The 7,540-nt window shown below is 41.0% G+C and overlaps 1 long non-coding RNA gene across 1 annotated transcript; it reads left to right on the top strand.

Annotated features, from left to right (window-relative positions):
- The first annotated feature begins 1,261 nt into the window (after nucleotides 1-1,261).
- Nucleotides 1,262-6,554, top strand: LOC125946167 (uncharacterized). Its single transcript, XR_007467431.1, has 3 exons — nucleotides 1,262-1,315; nucleotides 3,171-3,293; nucleotides 6,520-6,554. It is a non-coding gene; the product is annotated as an uncharacterized LOC125946167 (long non-coding RNA).
- Nucleotides 6,555-7,540: the final 986 nt, after the last annotated feature.

The following is a 7,540-nucleotide window of genomic DNA, read 5'->3' as shown; positions in this document are numbered from 1 at the left end:
AGAATGTAACATGATCTTGTTAACTCGCAAGCTTGCAGTTTCAGCAGGGATTACAGTAAATTGAACGTTTATTATCGTTTAGGGATGTCAAGATTTCGTGAACCAGAGGCAACTCTACACCGCATAGGAACCTAAGACTTTCTGCAGCCGGAACAGCACGGCAAAGCATCTGATCTGCATGCTGCGACAAGGTGTGTACAAAACGGTCCCTGCCACTTACACAAGCTGTAGGTTTTGTTGGTATAATTCATACCTGTTAACTGTCCTGAATTTTTCGTGAAGATCTCTAACGAGCATACCAGAAGGGGCACTTGCTTTAGGCCAGATTGTTCAGATAAATTCCTTAAACAGGCTAAATCGACAGCAGCAAGAACACTGAAAATGCGCTCTGTGATATAAAACAGTGTTGTCATTTCTGGTGTTTCAAGTTCGCCGCTGCTTTGTGTGCTATATCTCAAGTTAAATAATGGTTAATCATGTGTGAATCAATGCAACAGTGTGGGTGCTGAGAGGAAGCTTTAAAAAAATGTGTGCTATCTCGCCAATAAAAAATTTTTGTCTGCAGAATTTTTACAAAATATTAACTTCGCAGGCTGCCATGTATGACCTAATGTACAGCACTGTTGCTATGAATATGCCATATTCATAACTTGCAGTTTCGGTCTACTTGAATCGCATATTTTGAATCTGGCCTACCTTCAGTTTAATCAATTCATTTAAGTAGCCTCCTTTGAGTTATATGTAATTGGAGGCTAATGTAGAAATGCATGATGTGCTCCCTACTGACTGCATTGTGACAATTTTTTTAGGGACCATCTTGTGAGGCACGCATATCCTTTCATGTCTTGCTATGATTTGCCTGACAAAAGCAGCAGGGCTTTGGTTACTTTTGTTATTACGCATTCTTGTAGACTTCCGTTTCTCTCTCTTCTAACATACCTGCATGTGCAAATTATGTGTTCTTAATTATATTTCCGTAAGTTGTCCTAATTGTGTATTACATTTGAAAAAAAATTTGGGGGGGAGCGGGGTTATTGATTCCCATAATACTAGAGAACGGGACCTCAGAATAAAAGGCCACAAAGGTGGCTGAAAGTGTTCGAAGCTCAGAATTTAACATTCTGTCTCCTAAAGCACTACCACTATGAAACTTTCTAATTGCTTTGTTTTTATAAGCTAGCTGCCTGATTTGCAGCCACATTGTGAGAGAGTAAGTATTTTTCTTCTTTTTGAGTTCTTTTGTTGAATGTTCTCCTTTTTAGTTCAGAAATTTTTTCCTACCACCTCACGCGATACTCCAACTGGAGCCTATGAGGTATGTTTATAAATAAATAAGTAAATTCCTGAGGCATGCAACAAACAATGCAAATCAGTCCCTAAAGAGTCATAACGAGGATCTATTATTTTCAGCAGCTACCTTAGCCATACTGTGCTCTCTGGCGCACTGACAAAAACCATTGCAGCAGTAAAGCACTACTCTAAACATTTCGCTTTCAACATTTTTAACTCTCATTTGCTGTCTTCTCCAAATCGTGTTGAGTGCATTTGGAATGTTTCGGCAATTGTTTTTACCTCAACCATTATGTAAAGCATTAATGCAAAGGTTCAGCTTGTTGACTGTTGCTTATTTATACCTAGCGTGATCTGTGGAGTTGACTGTATGCTTTCTTTTTTTTGCATACCTGCCATGGTTGCTTAGTGGCTATGGCGTTGAGCTTCTAAGCACGAGCTCTCGGGACGAAATCGTGGCCATGGCGGCCGCCTTTCCAAGGGGGTGAAATGCGAAAACACCTGTGTACTTGGATTTAGACGCACGTTAAAGAACACGAGGTGGTCCAAATTATTCCGGAGTCCCTCACTACGGCGTGCTTCATGATCAGACTGTGGTTCTGGCATGTAAAACCCCATAATGTAATTTATTTTTTTAGACAAAAACTAAGGTGGCTTTTAATGATGCCACCTTTTCACATTACTGCATAACCACAAGTTTGTCGAAATAATTGAACAAATGTCATCAGTCTTCTGTAAAAGCAAACTTGTCTTGTACAGCAGCTCGAATAAGCCATTTTCAGTGCAATAGCAGGCTTAGGATGTTGCCAGAAAATTGTGTCGCATAAGGATGTGCTGCATCGGAAGGCACGTTTCTTGCTCATTGTAGCATTATTTCGTCTCTATGTTCCTTTCAATGGTATTCAATGTGCACATATACTAAAGAGATAAGGAAACAGGCAGATGGAGTATCCACAGTGCACGCATACCAAGGAAGTCACGGTCAGACAGAGAGCGATAGAGCACAGCACGCTTTCACTCTCTGTCTGTCGCTTATTTCCCTCACATGTGTTCATTGTGAGCACCACCAAAATGAACAGTCACCGACTTGTCCAAGCTTCAACTCTTGTGCTTGGTGCTTTTTGCCTACAAAATGCCCATAAGCAAGTCATAGTGGTGGTGATTTTCGTATCTATGAAAAAGACTTATTCAATTCCAAAACAGCTTCATTTGTTCTAGGCATAGTAATGAACTTGCCAGTGTTTATTCTAAAGGCTGAATTGGACAGGAAACTATTGTGGTATTCCGAATGACACCCTTTTGCATTAAGTTTGTGCAGATGCTTGAAGCTTGTACTATGTTGATGAAATTAGGGCTGAAGCTATAGAAGCATGTTTGTCAATATGTAGTGAATGCTTCCCGGTAGAAATCCGGAGTTATGCTTCTTGGGACACTTATTGGTTAGCCTTATTGGGTGATGCGATTACCCTTATCGATGCTATAATGTTGCAGGGTCTGCAGGATGGCCAGCATTACAAAAACATTAACATCATTGTAAGAATACATGTTCTGCAATATTATTAGGATTTGCCCCCTCAAGTGACAACGCTTGCTTACACTATATCTGGGATAAACCAGGTTTACTCAGCCAGGACAGCCATCCGTGCATGAGAGGCGGCAAAATTTTAAAGGGCTTTCAAGTAATCTTCTTCGAGTAGATGGCTCATACATCAGATCTTTCTTACTGTGCATGCTATGTTGCTCAAAGTCAACTTAGCTATGGGTACACTGTCTGCATTTTATTACTGTTTATGCCTAATGAAGGTTGCTTTGTTCACAGTGTCACTTTCTATATTGTTTCTCTTATGTCACTAAGCTCACTTGTTTTAATGCTGCTATAGGTATGGCTGGGCCTGGAGATGAAGTGTAAGCAGACCATGCTATGCTGCGGATTGGTGCCAATCTTCACATCCGAGTTGTTCCCACGACAGTCAAGCACCACTGTGATTTGCTTCATTGGCAAGGTAATATAATATGGTGAGCTTGCACCTCAATATTGGTATTGAAAAATATGTTAAGTAAAAGACACAAGAGTTGGCCTTTATGACAGATACACTCATGTTTTTTTAAAGAGCTCTTTTAACACTGTTCTTTATGGGCACGTTTTCAGAGGATGCTTATACTCCTTTATTGCAAACTGCCGTGGAGCTAGTTTATGTGTTAAACTAGCACTATTTCACGAAGAAAAAGTCCAGTTTTTACTCGCACAGCGCTATGGTGCAAAAGACGAAAGGAGTGAAATAGATCAATCTGAATGCACGTTGCTCACACAAATACAAAAATGGCGCAGTGGCTTGGCTTGCGCGATTTGTTTTACAGTGATGATAAGCAGTCTCAATGTCTAATAATTCTATTTATGGGGAGCTAACACACTGGTTCCTTGTCATTTGAATAAGGAAAGCTTTCACATATCTCTGAAGAACTCTGGTCCTTTATTTTGCCACAATCAAGTAGTTTTTAAATATGAGTGCACTTGCACTGAGAGCAGTGCAATACTAATGCCAACTGACCCACACATCAAGTTTGCATGGTCACGCAGCCTGTCATTTATACATTTGGCTTGTTTTATGCAAAGGACTGAACTTCAACACTGCAGGATACGTCACGATATCCTGGCGAGAGTAACCTGCACCGTGGAACATGCGTTCAGTCAGCTCCTTCTGAAATAAAAGAAAAGGTCCACGGTGTGTAGCTGCCATGGTGTAACCCTGGAATCTGTTTCTGCTCCGCAACTTGAGCTTTTTTTTTCAGTGACCACAATTTCATTATTACGGAACAGAATGCATTAACAGGTTCAAGCTCAGGGTAACATTATATCTGCATGACTTTGTGGACAAAAACTGATGAAAGGAGGTGCAATGCGACTATTTAACCTGTCCAGGGAACAGGGACGACAAGAAGTTTTAAATCCATTTGCATAGGCTAACAATCGCAAGGCAAACTGCTGCAATTGTGTGAAAAAGTACCCCGCACTTCTTCAAGGAATAGTGCCAATCTTTTTCAGCTGTAGTTAGCACCATGTATGTACACTGCACGTATAATTTGAGGTAAATGTAAGGAAGGTATTGCAGAATAGGCCATTTATTTAAATAACTAATGGCCATAATTTTGGCATTAGTAGATCTTTGCTCAGACCATCTGACAATTTCTTGAAAGTATGAAATTTTTGTTTATGTAGCTGCTGTCAGCGTATTCTATATTAGCCTTTGGTCTTATGCATATACTGTTTGCTCTAAAAAAATTAAATTCTTGTGTTTCACATGCTAAAACCACGATATGATTATGAGGCATGCTGTAGTAAGGGACTCCGGATTATCCCTTGGACCCTTGTAAACTCAAACTCTGATATCTCAACATATCAGTAAGTCCCGATACCGAGCCACGAAAATTTTTTCGTGGCTCGGTATCAGCTTTATGTATATTTGACCTCTTATCTAGCAATGCTTCTGTGCTGTGCTCCGGATATCTCGAAATCTTGACTGCAACACTGTAGGGAAAATGTTATCACCCAAAGGTTTCCATACGTTGTACGCAGCTGCGATATCTCCAAAAGTTGCAAGATCACAAGTTTGTAGCAAATTCTGCTTCATTCTACGCCACTCTTGTCATCCACTGTTCACGGTCGGCAGAGATCTCATTGGTAATCCGGGCAGAATTTTTCTCTGACCCCTGACAAAATGCAATGAGCATGATAAGGTACTGCCTTCTGCTTTTTAACTATATTACATGAGAACACTATAATATGGTTGTGCATCATCCTGAACGGGACATCGCATTAGACGACTCTTGCACAGGATAGTGCTTGGTGCACCTGAGAGTACTTCTACATGTCTCGCTGATTATTGCGCCTTATAGGTGCTAAAATGATGTGTGATGGACGCTCGCACGATATGGCACAAAATGCGGGAGGCTCTACACCTGAGCACCACAACATGCATGCTCATGTGTACGCATAGAGTTGTCAGCTTCCTTATTTTCTGTGCTCTGTGTTTCTTTGTGGATCTGTGCGCTAGGCCGTACCGCGTGTTGCGCTGAATGTTTGGTATGTTATTGGTATTTTCTTCATTCTTCATTCTTCATTAACAAGTTCAGGGCCACGACCTTGTAGCAATGCGTTGTCTGATGCCATTTCTAATCGTGCTGTATCTGTAGCAATGCAGTGCTACAGATACAGCACCAGGCCATGATCTTGTAGCAATATATTGCTACAAGATCCCGAACTTGTTAATGAAGAAAATACCAATAACATACCAAACATTCGGCACAGCCCGTGGCATGGCTTAGCACGCAGGTCCACACAGAAACACAGAGCACGGGAAATAAGCAAGCTGACAACTCTATGTGTACACATGAACCTGCATGTTTTGGAGGCCAGGTGTACAGCCTCTCGCATGTTTAGCTATATCGCGCGAGCGTCCATCGCGCGTCATTTTAGTGCCTTTAAGGGACAATAATCAGTGAGACCGGAAGAAGTACTCAGGTGCACCAAGCACCCTCCTGTGCAAGAGTTGTCTAAGGTGATGTTCCCTTCAGGACGACGCACGACCATATTATAGTGTTCTCGTGCAATATAGTTAAAAAGCAGGAGGCGGTACCTTCTCATGCTCATTGCACTTTGTCAGCGGTCAGAGGAACACTCTGTCCGGATTACCAATGAGATCATGGCGTAGAATGAAGCAGAATTTACTACAAACACCATTATAAAATGTTCCATCAAGCCAGCAACCAACTAGCCCATCTAAGTCTCTTAATTATCCATATGCGATAAACCAGCCAAACACGGTGGATGCTAAAGCTTATACTACGGTATTTACTTTGCTGGCAGAACGGTAGCTTCCGAGTAATCTATTAGCTGGACGTGTCCATGCTGCTTTTTAAATGTGCATTTTATGCTTGTACTACTTCTGTTGCTTCAATACTATTGTTAATCGAATAGGGGTTCTTTTTGATTATAACACTTGTTTCAGTGGCCCGCTAATTGTGACGGTTTATTCTACCACAGTAATGCTTGTTCCCTTAGAATCGTAGCCAAATTGCCTGAAACCAGTTACCTTTGAATGAGATTTGTTAGTATCTTCTATGTTCTGAATGCTTACCCATTCTTATGTGTGGGAACATAACTGCTTTTGCCTTTGTGTAAACCTGTTGCTTAAGTGAAATAAAATTGTAGGCTTTTCTTTACTTTTTCAGGTGCCCTGCAAGCTCTCACCAAAGCAACACATTACACTGGTTTTCTGTCAGAGTACCATTAGAATTTCGAATAAACTATGCTTGTCAGATGTGCGACATGCCCCGTCTTAAATTGGAGCGCTTTAGTATTAATGTCTGAATGGGTGTACATAAAAACATACGTAAAGTATACTTATGTCTTTCTTTTACAAGTCCTCTTCACCCGACGTTTTTCCAACTTAAAATTACGCTTTGCTGTACATTTGTTTTATGCACAAACGATGACAGCAACACAACACTGCAGTAAGATGAGTACAAATGATAAAGCATGCAGTACACCTGCAAGAATTACATTTGCATACTTGTAGTACCTATGAAAGTGAGCTACCAAGCTTTTTCAGGTTGCATACTCTTATTGGTCATACAAGTCAAGCGCACTCATAGGCCACACAAAAATCGTTCAAGGCTGATCTCAAATCCATAAGTGCACCAAATAGATTTAAAGAGTGACTTATGTTAAGTGACATCGGACCAGTCTAACAGAACCTCGCCCAAATAGGGAAATAAGTAGGTTTGAACAGGGGTAAACAGGACTGGGTTAAACAGGACAGGACTGAACAGGGCCAAACGGGAGTGGGTTAAACGGGGACAAACTGGTCTGGGCTAAACGGGTTCAAACGGGGACAAACTGGTCTGGACTAAACAGGTTCAAACAGGGGCAAACAGGTCTGGACTAAACAGGTTCAAACGGGGCCCCGTTTCATAATCCTATTTGATGAAACCCGTTTGAAATCAAATAGGATTTTTAGTAGGGTTATGCAGTCAGTCCAACTGCACGTTGAAGAATGTCACTTCGTAATTTGCTTTTGAACTAGACCAGAAGCGTTTCTAGTGGCTCTCACGCAACCGTAGTTTCTCTATATGTGTCTAGGGATTAATTTACACAATAATATAAAGAATGCGTACACGGATATTTGATCCCATAGCCTAAAGCGGCTAGTGATGGGTCCAATACAAAAAAATGTATTGCAGTAATTAGCAG

This window comes from Dermacentor silvarum, chromosome 6 (assembly GCF_013339745.2).
Source record: "Dermacentor silvarum isolate Dsil-2018 chromosome 6, BIME_Dsil_1.4, whole genome shotgun sequence".
Taxonomy (NCBI): Eukaryota; Metazoa; Arthropoda; class Arachnida; order Ixodida; family Ixodidae; genus Dermacentor; species Dermacentor silvarum.
The sequence above is the reverse complement of the archived record's forward strand: the minus strand, read 5'-3'. Positions and strand labels throughout refer to the sequence as shown.